Source organism: Rhea pennata, chromosome 2 (assembly GCF_028389875.1).
Source record: "Rhea pennata isolate bPtePen1 chromosome 2, bPtePen1.pri, whole genome shotgun sequence".
Classification (NCBI taxonomy): Eukaryota; Metazoa; Chordata; class Aves; order Rheiformes; family Rheidae; genus Rhea; species Rhea pennata.
Window position 1 is genome coordinate 69,174,271 of NC_084664.1, and position 16,173 is coordinate 69,190,443.

Here is a 16,173-nt window from a genome sequence, read left to right on the forward strand (position 1 = left end):
GCAGCTCTCTCTGATGGGTAGTCCAGTTGATGCTGTTCCCAGTTGCAAGGAGTAAAGCCATGCTCTCAACCTCTGTCCCATCTTCGTCTTCTTTCCTGATAAGAATATCATATAGGGATGGCTGTCCATGGCTGTGTGGCCTGGCCGGATACCAGTGCCCGCCTTGGGGACATGCTGGCCTGTGTGGCGCCTGACATCTGATGGGCTGGGGTGAAATTCTCTGCTGTGAGTTTATCCTCAGATCCTTCCCTGATATACTCCTTTGCTTTCATAGCCCCCACAGCCAGGATCTCCATAGGCCAGCTATGGGTTATGAACCATCATTTATGTCAGTCAGTTTTGACCCTGGGTGCTGCCTCTTTCGTCTAGTGTCTTTTAGCTATTCTACTGAGAGAGACAGTGAGCAGTTGTCCCCTGTTTGCCTTCTCCACGCCATTTATTTATCTTATAGACATCTGTCGTATCCTTTTTCTGTTCTTCCCTTTCCAGGTGAATTGTATCTAATATAGAATGACTTTGATGATCCTTTTGCCTTGCTATGTACATTTTTCGTCTTTCTTGAGATGGAGAGCAGCATCATATCCAGACAATGTTCAACATGTTGGTCCACTTTGGGTTTATACAGTGAAATTAAAAGATTTTTTTGATTATTTTTATTTCTTTTTTAATAAATTCTACAAATAAAATTTTAGATCAATACAAAAACACTGATGCTTTTGCAGAATATATTTTATAACCTCAAAAGCTTATTCCTAAATGATAACTGACACTACTAGATCTATTAATGACCTGTTCCTGGCATAGCTGAGCATTTCACAAAAAATGATTTCCACAAAAAATAATTTTAAATTTGCAGTTTCATAAAACTAGGTGAAAATTGTTTTCTTCCCAGGTGCCTAAATCATGTATGAGCCATTTACAGAAATTACTGCAATTTTTAATTAAAAAAAATCCTTTTGAAAAGCTATTTCCAATCAATAAGAATGTCAAGCTTTCCAGTTTGTTGAAGTCTTCATCAGAATATGGATTTGTATCTATTAGAGAATTCTTATTTATAAGAGCAGATGTCTTTACTGTAAAGATATAGAGACAGAGTCTCCCACTGCAAAAATTTACAGGGTAAGAATCACTATATTTTCTCTTTGTAAGCAATGCCTATCATCTCTCCCTTAATTCTGGAATTCTATTGACAAATAATAAGAAAAACTGCAGCACTGTTTTGAGATGGTTATTAAAAGACTCCTTTTCATTTTTCTTTCCAAGCAGAATATTTTCCTCGAAGCTCTTGCATGAACACTTCACAGTTTGAAAAAGAAACCCAATATGACCTCACATTTTGTCACCCTCAGTCATTTGTTATGCAAATTGAGATGCCTAGAGGACTTTGGAGAGTTCAAGGCCTGCTTGCACACAGGGTTTGTACAAACAGTGAAAGATTTACAATCTGGGCAATAAGTACTTTCAGGAAGAAACCAATTCAGTGTCAAAATATAACAGAATATATATAGAATAAGAGAAAAGTTCAGTCGTCATCACAAAAGGAAAATAAACGGACTAGTGGTGGTTAAATGGGTTTATCAAACATTTTTATTTGAAAAATAGAGTTTAAATTCTTTTGTCTGAAACTTGTGCTTACTTCCCAAATTCTGAGCCACTTTGAACAATTAAATGCTTTTAAAATAAACGTAAGAGGTGTAGCATGAGATCAAAGGTCCACCTTCATCTTGCTTCTGACAAGTTCATGGAGAACACCTATCATACCAAAATAAAGCACCAGGGCAAAGGTGCAGTGATGGTCTCCCAAGTTCTAGCAATTCTCAGGTCAGGGCCTGTGTTAGTGACCTTTGATGAATTTTTTCTTTCGTAAATTTTTCTCATTGCATTTTTAGCTGCTGTAAATTTTAGCCCTGGCAACATCCTGTGGCAAGGAGTTCCAATGCTTGTGCAATCACAGTATGAAGTATTATCTTCTTTTGTTTGTTTTGAACTTTCCATATGCTACTTCCATGCTGCGAGTCTTGCCTACAGGCTTTCATTAGAAAAGAACACTCACTATCTAATAACAAAAGGATCAAGGTACTGTATCAGGACAAATAAAGATGGTAATATATTTTCCATCAAAACAAGATAGGCCAGACTGAAGTCATGTTAAATGGAAGTCCCAAAGCTGCCACAGTGCCCCAAAGACAGAAAATGTCATTGCTCTTTCTGTTGGACTACTCCCCAGTGGCCTTCCCTAAAGCTGCTTCTGAAAGGATTTTCCAGCTCCTTTGAAGCCAATGTCAAGGTACAATTGTAAGGATCTGTAGATAGACCTCAAGTGCAAAAACAAAAGAGGCTTTGGGTGCACTTCTGTAGATTGAGCTGAACACAGAAGGTAATACGTGTTATCAATATAAGCGAATGACATCTTGAGGGGGAAAAAATACTCAAAATTGCCTCCTGTTTTAATGTCTGCTATCGCAATCAGCGAAGAAGCCATATTTACAGGCAATTTCAGTCTTCCCCTCTGTTTTGAGTGCCTTGATAAGTCATGATGAATTCTATCCAGTGCCTTGAGAGGGAAAAATCTTACTTCCAATATTCAATCTATCACGTGATGGGGAATTAAGAATTTAGGATGCCAGTATCCAAGAAATATATGTCTGTATGTGCAATTGATGGCATCAAATCATATCTGCAATCTCATATAAACAATAATAACAAAAAAGAGCACATGCGACACTTCGTTATCTGAGACTGAAATTTCTCCCTCGACTTTTAAACCTCCGTTGTAGCAAGAACCTAAAGGTAATAATGTAGAATAATTGGTTTTGCTTAGACCCAGTAGACTTTGAAAAGAGATCTACATCCAAATCCTTGATGGCAACATTAAATTAACTCTCCTTTTACTGTCCAATTTGCTCTCAGCATATTGGGCACAATCATACAGTATAGTATAATGAACAATAAAAGCCAGCTCAGTTTTGAGCCACTCGTACAAGCGTATAGTGGCAAACCCAAGAAATGTCGTATCAGAGTACCATGCTACTACAAGAGTAAGAGTAACCTATTTGTGGCATCAGCCAGTACATATCAAATTAGAGTATACCTGTAAGAATAACCTAATTTGAAGGTAATCATTTATCCTAATTTCCATCAAATACTTGTTAGCTTATACTTTGGAGAATGTAGGTTTCTATCCTTAAGGAATTTTTATTCCTTAGAGATGTCTGGAGTGTTCCAGTTGGTCTCTGGCTGCCTTCAGAAAGGTGTGTGTCTCCTGTAGGTTTTGTTATATTTGCCACATGGACATCTTGTGATACTTTAGGGCACGTTAAATGACTCTATGCGACCCATTTAGGCAGATGAATTCCACCCTTCCATCCTGCTCATTTTCTGAGTCTTGCTGAGCTGTTGGACTCAGTTGTATGCTGTCATGGTAAATTCTTCTGCTTCCCTTCCCATAATGAGAAAAAAGAGTCATTTTACTGGTTGCTGATTTTCCTTTAATCTTATTGCTGTTTCCTTGTTTTTCTACTATGAAAAGACAATTAAGAGTTCATAGTTTGCTTTTTTTTTTAGCATTCCTTATTTTACTTATCATTCAGGTGTTTTCTCTCCAAAGGAAAGAATCACAATCTTTAAAAGCTTTCCTCTCATGAATATCTGCTGTTATTATATTTGCATTTATGTTCTGTGAACACCTTCCATTTGTAATCTATTATCTATTTTAAATGATTAGAATTAAGCCCAACATCCAAAATGAAAGCATGCTACTGATCTGTAGTAGTATATGTGTTAATTTGTGGTGGGCTGGTGTTCATAAGCCTCCAGACTGCACAAGGTTCCTTCTGCACAGATGCAGAACTCCTGCCCTGAAGATCTTACAATCAAATTTTAAAACAGACATTAAAATGTGAATAAATTATAGAAAGGAGAATGAAATAGTATGAAGGGAATAACATGGTTTATGAGCAGTTAACACAAACCTCACTAATCTGATTACATAATGACATAATTACATCATTTTTCAGGTATTATTTTAATCCAATTTTTTATATATTTTACAATTTAGCCCCCAAATCCACAAATAATTAATAGATATCTCAACGGAGCTGCCAGCAATGACTTATTGTCTCCTGTGTCTAATTCCCAAATGCTTACCGTTCTCTTAGAGCTCATAAAGGTGTACCAGCAGCTCAGACTCTACTGAGTGTTTTACCTTCCGCTGTACATTAACACGCTTTTGTTAACATGGAGTTTTAACTACATTCAGACCGTGCAGTTGTCTGTCTTTTTAAGTGGCCTCTGGAACTCCACACAATATTTCCTAGTTTTCAGTAACCTAAATTACTTTGACATGTGTGAATACACCACTGTGGCATTCACCTTTTCCAAATAATTAATAGATACATTAATTAATCATTTTCCTGCATTTTTAAAACTGTTCCAATATTAGCGCTATTGTTTACTTGAGGAACACAATGCAGAAATAATCACAGAGCCAAAGTGGTAACGTTTCTTGTGTAATTATCTTTAAAAAATAACCATCAGCTGATATTTTTGAAATTAGAACTTTTCTCCTGAAATAGAAGGAAATTACACTCTCTGGTTATTCTAGGCCAACTGAGGATATTAATTCCAAAGTGAAGTTATCTTTGAAGAGAAAATGCTGACTGTACCTCTTCAGTTTTAAATTGAAAGCGTCCATAGGTCTTAAATGAAGGATAATGCCCTGGGAAAAGATACAATGTCTCAGGTAGAAAAGACAGATTAGGGCTACATAGGCAAAAAAAAAGTGCCTTAAATTCTACCCAGAAGTAGATCCTGCATCCCATTGACAAGAACAGGGACAGCATTAAAAAATAAATCTAAGCTGTGCATTCATCTCAGCCTGAGGACAAATTTTAAGATGTGGCCCTAGATAGAGTCTTCTGCAATATTCTGATCTAGAAATAACTCACAAAGTACCACAATCTTCATTTTAGAGGTAAGGTAGTTACATCTCAGCCAAATATAGATAGAAAAGAAGGAAAAGACATTATAGCTTCTTTTATATAATCAAATTAGCAGACAATCTTTATTTCTGAAATAGCAAACTTTTCACACAAAATTTGGTACCATATATTACAACATGGGGTTCTTAGGACTTCCTGGGATTTTCAAAAGCTTGTAGGTACTGAACTCTCAAGAACAGTAATACGAGCATCTGTTTGCTTATTTCCATGCTCAAATACAGGTAGTGTCATATTCATATCTGAACATGTGGATTTGGTTTCTAAATATCTTTATTTAGGTGTGATTTAAAATTTTACCTTAGATACTTTAGCAGATCACTGGGCAATATCTGAATATAGTCTTTTTGACATGCCAGGTAATTTCAGTTTTTGAGAGTGAAAGAAACTAAGGGAAACTGGGAAAGTAGTCTCAGAATAAAATAGAGATTAATTAATGGATTTCCCACAGACAGTAAATACAAGTTGCTTTTAAGGCAATTTCTTCTTCTGAAGAATGGTAATGACTTTCTTATAGACCTTACCAATTTGTAAAGACAAAGTTTCAAAGCACAAATAGTTGTAATATGGTTGGCATATCAGTTGCTATTAGGCTTTTTCCACATCTTATACCTGCATTTTGTTTTCTTCCCGGGAAGAGATCTCAGCTATAAAGAACAGTTTATATAGCCTTGTTGGCCACTGCTCATATTGTTTCAGTTCTGAATTTCACACTACTAAAAAGATCCTGGGAAAAACTTAGAGAAGAGCAACAAAAGTAATCTGGATAGAAATGATGGGAAACAAAATTGGTTTTATGAAAAAGACACAGCTTTGTCAAGAGGTTACTGCAGAGGAAAGATGGAAGGAAGAGAGAGCAGTATGCTAACAATATGATTAAAGGGTTTTAATCTCAGAAAATTGGTTCTGGCTTAAGAGGGTTTAATTATGAGCAATAAGAAAATGAGAAAAAAATCCAGAATAAAAATACAGTATCAAGATACTTGAGCAAATAGTTTCTCTTGGAACATTCCCAATTAAAAATTAAAGTTAGACAGGAGACTACTTCCTAAGGAATAGTACATGTGTGGGGTGAGGCTGTGGGTGTGATTTAGCTTCAGATTCAGACAACTGTGAGCTTACTTGTGAGCTAGCACCTAAACTCATATTAGAGTCAATGGGGTCTAGGAGGTTGCCTAAACCTTGTATCATCTTGTATCATTGGAGCCGCTGTGGGCATCACCTTTATCTAATAGTGCTGGCAGATCTAGCGCAGGTTTTACGGGAGACTAGTGCCCTTCTGGAGCAGCAGCTGGAGGCCAGGCAGGTTATGGCATTAGAAACCTACTTTGGGCCTCTAGACTCCATGAGCTGTATTGTCGAAATCTCCATTGACTCCAGGGGGACCCTAGCCCCCTCCCCAGCTCACATATAGATGCCACTGCAAACACCTAAAGTTAAGTGTCAGAATCCAGAGTTGAATCCTCCATAGCTGCAATTTTCATTTAGTATTTCTATGACAGGATAATTTCTGCAGTTAAACCATTGAGTCTTCTACCAAATTATAAATACATAGAATGAAATAATCTCAGCTGAAAGGAATTGGAAATTAATTTTGATGCATAATTAAATCATATACTATGTTTTCTGCTAGCATTACTCTTGGAATAACATGATAAAATTTCAACATTTAATTAAATGAAACTTAAACATGTTTGAAAATGACTTGTGTCCTTCTAACTTCTTTTGTGAATTCTTTAGGGACTGTAAAAATCTAAGCAAAAGTATTCCAACTCCTTTCCTATTATCATCTCTGTTTACTTTCTTAATGTCAAAAGTTCCTAGATTCTAAATAACTTAATTATTTAGCATTATCTGAATAATATGTAATAAAAAGAGACAAATCATCATGTTTTTTTCAGTAGCAAGTGCATCATACCTGAGTAAATGACCTGACTTTTCCATTAGAGATGACACGGTGTGCTCAGAGTACTCACACTCAAAAGAAATGAAGATTTATTCTTAACAGTTTGATGAACATTTAAATATAGAAATGGTTCAGCAAATCTTTCTAACAGTTTTCCTCTTTTTATATCTAGTTCACATTATGAATATGAAGTGCACAATTCTGACTTTAAAATTATTCTGATATTTTAAGAATCAGAATATGTGGGAGCCTCAGATATCAGTACATGCTATATTTATGTCAAATAATCTTTCACTCCTACTATTTTTTATGGAAAATAGTTTATTACGGTTTTGAGACCTGATGGGAGAAAACCCCAATAAAATCACACTTGATTTGTTTATTTTAAATATCCAAATAAATTTTAATGAAATATGATTTGATATATTTTAAAATAAAATTGACACAAAATGAAATCAATTAACTATTTTTTTAGAATTTAGTCTGTTTCCCTAAGTCATGAACAGCCATTATATAACGATATGTTACCAGACAAAGTCTTGCTTACAGGTACTCTTAGCAGTTGTTCATAAAACCACTGTTTAGAAAGAAGATGACAAAACCAAGATAGGATTCATAATGTAAAAGCAAAGCAAAGAGCTCAAGCCTGAAAACAATACGTTTTATTGCTTGAAAAAGAAAGAATTGACATTGTGTTAATACACTGCGTAGTGCTTTGTTCTTGCCTTTGTCTTCAGTAAAGGATGACAATGTTACAAACTTCTGAAAGAGGTCAAGCACTGTCACTTTTATCACATGTGATATGGGCATTTTTCCTTAGTGGTTTGTTAACTGCTCTACTTTCTTTTAGTTGACTACTTGGGCTAGTTGACTGCTTAGTTTGTATAGCATTTTGATTCTCATAATTATTTTTGACTGAGCACGGAGGAAACCAATTAACATGCAGAGGATAAGGATCTGGGGATGTATAAAATGAAAAGAGTAGTTGCTTTTGGATGTATTTTGTTATTTGGTTGCCTTATTTATTAGTATAGCCCATTTCCAAGCTCTGAATCACAGTGTAGGTTTTAACTTTGCAGTTCCCAGGGCAGTTTTTTATGACTGGTAAAATCAAGGGCTAACCTAGCAGATAAATAATAAGCCTGTAAGCTTGACTATGATGGATAACCTTCTACTTGAAGCCCTTCTTTAAGTTGCACATAATATTACTGTTTAATGTAACTTGCTTGCCACTTAAAATAAAGATCTTAAGATGAAAAATTCATATATTGAATGATGAAGCCATAAATTCTGTCTGTACAACACCTGTCAATAAAGCAACCTCGTGAAGGAGGAATTATGTGAAATCCAACTATGTATACTAGCTGGGGATATATGACCTGTTTCTCTGTGATTAGATAGCTGTCTTAATATTATTAACTCATGAATAGTAAGTATCAGGCTTTGTTTTGCACAGAGATCTTTACTGCTAATTTCATATAACAGAAAAAAATGCAGCTTGATGCAGAACAGCAACATTGAAAAAAATACCTTGGATTTTATTTTCTGATCTGTTGATTGGAACAAATGTCTAAATGAAGGGCCCTATGTTATATATATTACATGAATATAAATGAATGTTGAATTGCAGTAGATACTTGTGGAAAATTCATTAAAAGCAAACTAAAAATGCTAGTAACCTTTGAAATATTGAGTGGTTTGATGGATGCAATTGATTGTCATATTCTTTTAAGTTCATATACAGATACAGGAAAAACATCGTAATTTTGTATATTTCATTGTAAAAAATAACTTTCAAGGTACTGGACTGACATATTCTGATATAACGCTTCTAAAAGAGGAGACAAGAGCAGATGCGATCAGCCAAATAAATTTGTATTTTGTACTGATGCACTAAAGAAGTCTCTAATGACTGTCAGTTAGAAAAAAAATGTAAGAGACCTTGTTTTACAGCGATTGTACCTATTAGGGGAACATAGTAGATTCGATTGGAAATAAGATACCCAAAACACTTGTGTATTTAAGTTCGAAGACAGGCTTATGATATTATGACTCCCTGAAGTCTTCATTTAGGTAAATAGGAGCTGAACAAGTAACAGTGTAAGTGGGATGCCATGGGTTAAGCAGCCTGTCAACTCAAAAATATTCAGCAAGTAAGAATTGGGAAAGCAATGAGGAAGGTAGAGGGGGAGGGGGAAAAAAGTGCATGGGAAATTTAACGCTTCCTTTGACAGAGTAGTACTCTCTTATTGATCAAAAAGTTGCAGATTTACTGGAGAGACTCAGATAGAATTTTGGTGTATCATAGAGTAAAAAAGCATGCCTCTTTTTTTTCTTTTTCTTTTTCTCTCTCTCTTTTTTTCTTTTTAGACCATGTATGTTCAAGTTTAGACCTTAAATCTGGTGCTCTATCACAGGGTTACTGAAGTCAAGATACTACAGTCAAGTAAGGCTATGATTCAGTTCTTCTTCTTCCCAAAACATTTGTAAGAAAATAACAGAACCAATCTGTGTATTTGCAGCACAAAATTGAGATTCAATAGCATAAAACTAGATACGGCAAGTGCAGTGGGAAGCAGCGTAGAAAAGGAAGCGTAGTTCTCTCAATCAATAGTCCTCCCTGTACCTATTGTACATGCTTCAGTAGTTTTCTTCCATTCTTCTCTATTAAACCATTTTGTAGGATTATGACAGATGAATGATTATAGCTAAAATCTAAACCCCACTGGGGCTGGGTCAAAACTTTCCTAATCTCTTCCTACTCCTTCAATAACAATATTTCCTGCCTTAGTGCCTCCTGGCTTTTTCCTTAAAGTATCCCGGGACAGGGTTACAGATCTATACATAGCTCTTGTGTACCTGCAGGCCCAACCTCAGCATATTGAACAAAACCGTTCCCTTATTTAATTGATTATTCTTCACAGGAATTAAAGTAGGATTATAGCCACTGTAGCAACTTCGAAACAACTGCGCTTCTGCTGAGCACTGGCCTTCAGTATTTGAGCCAAGAAAGCTGCAAATACTCATTAGTAGAGCACAGTTTGGTTGCAAGACAGAATCTGTTTTTCTTTCTTTTTCTTTCTTTCTTTTTCTTTTCTTTTCTTTTTTTTTTTTTTTTTCCTTTTTTTTTCCCCCACAGCCAGGATAATTTGAAAAGGTCTTTGTGCAAATAGAAAACATTGTATCTAAATACTTTACCAAGGTGGGTACAAAGAGAGTATCTTGCTATATATATTTGGTAGGTCATAGAAATGCTGGTCATCTGATACCAGATTCTGCTAACCCTTCTGTGTGTATAACACATCTTACTCCATAGGTAGTTCCAGTGATTTCAAATAAGTAATTATGTTTATTAATATAATTATGTTAGCACAAGAGCTCTCTCTAGTGGAGCCAATGATGCTTTACTGGTTGTGTTGCTCCAATACCGAAAAATAGGAGAAATACTTAATCCTGTTGTCTCCCAAATACACCTAATGCCAGAATGACATTATGGTCAAACATCTCAGAAAGGAACTCTTTTGTTGTAAATATGAGGTACTTGAAAAAAAATCATAAACAAAAGGAGCTGAAATGAAATCCTTGACACTGACTGACATCATTGCCATTAGCAGAGCTGGGATTTTATGGCCTTCATGGGCTGTTTAAGAAGGCAGTGAGATTTCTTTTGAGCATCTAATTGTATTTTATAAGGCTTTTCTTCTGCTAGTCTTTTCTCAGATAGGGCTGCATGAACTAGATGAAATGGAGACTGTACTGATGCTGTGCCTGTTCCACAGGAAGACCATGGTATTACATTACACTTATATTGCTCATCTTGCTCCTTTAAGAACAGCTCAAGCCTTGCTGTTGTGCTGGGTGCAGTAGTTTTCAACAGAACATTTTAGTAGGTAGAGAAGTTCAGGAAGCAAATAGCTCATCTAAAGAGCCTTCCCCCCAATTATGTGGCTGGCTTTTATATTAGAAGAAAGCAGGCATTGAGAGATGACTCTTAGAGCCGTATTCATCTAATAGCTCTTTTTACATTAATCCAATACTTGTTATACAGACTTTCTGTTTGGTTTGCACCTGCTGGGTCTGGGTAAGAAGAAAAGATTCAAGACTGCGCTTGGAGAGAACAAGCACTGTTACACATTATCTGATCTCTCCTTTCTTATGAGTTTTCACATTCTGAGGTATTTGGCCTTTACAACTGCAGGTATTCTTCCCTTAGCATTTCAGAGGTCGCTTACCAGCAGCTGCTAAAGAAATAAACTAGGTCCACTACAGAAACTGTATTGCTTAGTTGGGAAAACAGCTAGTAAACAGACTAGTAAAAATAGCAATTTTCCATGATAGTGTGAAGTTAACAGGGAAGTGCCTCAGGGTTTTATTCAATGATCAGTACTGTTTTAACACATTTGCCAAGGTACTGAAGAGGCTGGTGAGTAGTTGAGCTAGTGAGGAGATGACAAAATTTGTATGAGACAATTATCTAGATTACTCAGCATCAGAAAATATTATGCAGATGTAGGTTTAGAGCAGTTGAAGAAATTGAAGTAAACCACATTGGGAGGAATCTGAGTGCTCCTATAGCTTTGTTACTCCATTATCTTCCTTCAGAGCAAGTAAAGAATTATAGGCCTGGATCCTAAAAGATGCACAAATCCAAGAGGGAGCAGTCAAAAGAAGGTCTGCCTTCTTTTGAAGGTCTACCTTCTTTTGGTGTGAAAAGGAGGCTGATGCTGAAGGATAAAAATGTGGAGGACTAAGGGCCCTCTGGTGCCTTTGTGCCACCAGAAGTACTGGCAGATATTCCGCAAAGGACTGCAGCCTGAAAATGTGTCCTAAATGTAAGCACTCATACTCTAGTCTTAAAAGAGGGCAATGTTTCTGTTTTAAAAGGGAGCAAAAGGAGCATCCCTCTTTATAGGCAGTAGTCTGGTTAAAAACTAGGCACATTCAGAGAATGTGGGACCCTGTGGTTCAGTTGCCTCCTTTTTTTTTTCAGAAGTCAAACCTTTTGGAAAAGAAGCTTGTATGTCCCTCCCTTGTGGTTTCTCCTATATCCTCCTCGCATGCCTGCCCCATAATGGGACCTTCTCTGAAGCAGTCATGTAATAACAGCAAAATAATTTACTTGGGAGCCTGTCTGGGGTGACATTGCTGGCAAGTCTTTGGAAGTCTTAACATATTCTGCAAAACAGTGTTTCCATGTCTCCTGCTTATGCCTGCTTCATGATGTAGCTAATGATCGTTATTAAGTGTGCGTTTGTTTTTTAAGACCCGCTTGATTAGTCTTTTTCTTTTCAAACCCTTCTGTGCCTGTTTTTGAATGACTCATCCTGTTCAGATGTCACCAGTGGCAAATGGGCTGATATTCGTCTGATTAGCTGTAAGCATCAGAAGTCACCTTTGGCTCCTCTTACAGTTAAAGGAGAGAAAAAGGCACCTCTAGGGGCTCAGATCATGTCCTTTAAAAATGACCTCTAAAATCAGTCATGTGAATCATGCCCTAAAAATGCCTATTTTTCGTAGATTGAGTATAAAAAGAAAATGGAACGATCAGTCTGCTATTATCTTCAGGACCAACGTGAAAGTCTTCTTTTCTTTTATGTGTGATTGCTTCAAAAAGCAATTGACCCAAAGGTGTTACCAGGAATCTAAATATAAAACAATATTGGCAGCTGAAAAAATGTAACTGAGAGACTAACTTGGAGCATTATGTTTAGGGAGAAAGGCTACCTGTCCACCTCAGTTTGAATTCGGCAGGGCTGGCATGTGGAAGGTTGTATTTTTTTTCTGGAAGATTCAGCATGTTGATATTGCAGTCATTTAAAAATGAAAATTGAGATGTCCAAATTATTGTTTTAACACATTTGCTACTTAAAATAGGTGTTCACTTCAATTTTAAATGTTTTTATTGGCATTGGAAGAAAAGTAAACTTTCTTCTTTCCTTCCTTTTCTTCTTTGTTTTGTACAATACAGAATCACAGTCCGTAACAATGACAGATAAATTTCAAATTCTGGGTTGAGCTGGTCTCAGGTGTTTTATTCATGGGCACCATATGCAAAATGTGAGTAGTTTTTCCTATCGTGGAAAAGTAATGTTATGTTCAGAACTGCCAAAGTTACTTGAATTTGACTTAGCTGTTTTTTCAGGGGAATCTAGAACTAAATGGAAAGTTGAAAAAGGCAGCTACATGTTAAATACACAGTATACCTGCAGTTTTAATTCTTTTAGGTCAAAAAATATTCAAATGCATTTGCAGTATTTTTGATTGAAAGAATTTGTAATTGGATTTCCAAACATGCTGCTTTCATCTTGGGCAGTACAATGTGCACTTTGATAATAACATGGCTATGTCATTAGAAAGAAGTCCATTTACTAGTTTAGGCATAAAATGAGATACCGAAGAAGACAATAAAATGCTTTCTAACATAATGCACCTTATTTTTTATTGTATTCAATAGAGGCATGATGAATAAGTAATCTTGTAAGTGCATCAGAAGTACACCTTGGCTGATCTCTTAGAGGTGTGAGATTTCACTGATATTGGGATTTTCATAATACCACATTAATTTCTAATAAAGTGGATAAAACTTTATAGTGGATCAAAATATGTGCCCACAAGCAGTTTGGACTACCTATTAGAAGAGGCAAACTTCCACACTGTAAAAGTAATCTAAGATATAAGGAAAAGAAATTATGTGAAGGTGAAAAGTAACATCTTCAAAATGTCTTTTTTAATATAAGGCCCTTAAATAATAATTTACTTACTTTCCCTTATTCACACTCTTTTAGTGGTAGTTGAGATATATATCTACAAGCTGTTCTGAGCATTATTTAAATTTTCTCCTATGTTTAATGTTAACTCATGCAAATCAGATTTGCAGCAAACTAATCTGGTCCAGGTAGTAAACGTCACTGCTTGAATCATTTTCTTCATCTAGTCTTCCTTTTTTTTTTTTTTTTTTTTTTTTTTTTTTTTTTTTTGTGGCATTTATGCAATTACAGGTGCTAGTGGGATTCTCCCCTCCCACCCTGCATGAAACCAGAAAAAATTAAATCCAAGGAACCTAAATAAGATTTACAATTTTTCTACTTTTTTTTTTCCCTAGGAGAAAGAGAAAATAGATTTATTTGGTGTTAAGACATTCACAATTTGAAATTTAATATCAGAATATAAGTCACTTTCCTGATAATAACACTTATTATATACATAGGAAATTCTTGAAACTGGGTGATTTTTACAACCACAAAGACAGTAAGACCAATCGAGTGGTTCTTTGTCAAAGCTTTGTGGCTCTGTGACACTAAGCATTTTGTACATGGCAGCTCTACAAAACTAGTAATAAAGACACTCTTATGGCTACCTAAACTGTTTTTGTATGCTATTCATCATATATTTTGTTGTTCACAGGGGGAAAAACATGCTTTTGAACTGACTGTTGTGTCTTTTTAAAGGTACACTTGAATAGTTCATTGGAAAAAAAGTCACAAGACAAACCAAACCTGGCTATTGTTCTTGTTCTTGTTAAGGGGCATCTATATTAATGTTTTTGATGTAAATAATACTATTTCTCTAGAACTGATGAAACATTGAAATTGATTGGGAATTCATTTTGTATACTGAGCCTTTAGATTTTAAATCTCACTTTAGGTTCAAAATGGTACCTACTAAAACCCAGACCTTTTTGAAAGCCACACCTTGTCTTGAAAATAACTCTTTTGAAATTTTTAGGAGTCAGGCAAGGATTTATTCTACCACCTATTGCCAAATATAGTCTCTGACAGTTCTTTTTTATTACATAAAAAGCTAGATATGAGTCCAGTCTTAGAATCCAGAGAAACTCATGCATGATGTATGACAAGAATGAAAATATCAGTTACTATCATGGCTCATTAACAGTAATTTATGAATGAAGTGGTCATTAAAAACCTGACCAGTAGCACCAAACAGTTAATTTAGAGTCTGAAAGTTCTTCAGTAAATTACATTTTGAATTTATGTTATGAAAGAAACAGAAATGTTATCCTTTTTTTCTTGCTTTGTGAGTAAAGATAAAGTCAATTACTAACAACACTAGTCCTGGTCCTGCAAACTATTGCAGATATCTTTAACTTTGCCATCGCAAGTAACTGTCTCTATTTTTGCTCCTGATGTTGAAGTCAAACTTATGTGAATAGGGTCTTCTGCAGGAATCAGAATCTGAAGTATGTAAAATAGACGTAGACTACAGGAAAGAGAAATAATCTCTAAGCAAGTTAGAACTGTTTGATTGCATTTATTTTCTATATATTTAAAAATTATTAATTTATGATAGGAACATATTGACTACTGTTACTCTGCTTCTGTTTGTCAGAGGGGTAGAGAAAGAATCCAGTAATCACCCATTTTACTTTGTTCCTTTGTGCATTAGATCTGTGAAGCATGTGGACTATTTTTTCCTCATCAGTTTCCACTGTAGATGACCTTACCTATAGAAACAGTTCAGGCATTTTTTGTAATTATTCCCCATAGTTTGCTAGGCTAAATCAATTTTATTATGAAAAACAGCTTAGATACTTTGATAGACCAGAGTATAAAAAATGATGCACTGTGACTTATGTTATGATCTGTAACCAAGGGTAAGGATCTTCTACCAATGATAAAAATAAAGAGAATCCCATTAGATTCCCCAAACCTGCATGCAAGTGTCCTGAAGGAGTGAGCTAAGGAATTCTGTGCCCCAGCTTTGTTTGCTTTAAATACTTTTTAATTTACTGAGGAAAACTCAGGACAAAAGAGTGCTGCTCATGTTACACGGAGACTCTAAAAGGGTATGTGAGAAGGTCTGGGAAATGGTAGGCTGGATTTCATGCCATGGTTAATTAAAAGAACACCCAGAGTAGGATCCACGTCATAAAGGACTAGAAACGTTAGACTAGCGTTAATACTGTCCAGCATGATTTCATGGAAAATGGGTCTTTGCTAAACAGACTTGCTTTCATTCTTTGATGATGATAAATTTGGCCAATATGGTGAATGAGTAGATGTGATACACTGAGACATTTAAAAAGCATTTGACTTTGTACAACATTCTATTCTGGCTTAAAAAACTATCACTATACCATGTCAATAAAACACATGTTAAGTAGATTAAAATCTGGCTAGTTGACAGGTAACACAGGTAGTTGTCAATGGGGAGTCATCACCAAGTGCAGGTGTTTTTCATGGGGTTCTGTAGGGACAGATACAGTGTTGAGCATGCTATAATGCTTTCTCAGTGTTCATGAAGTTAATATAA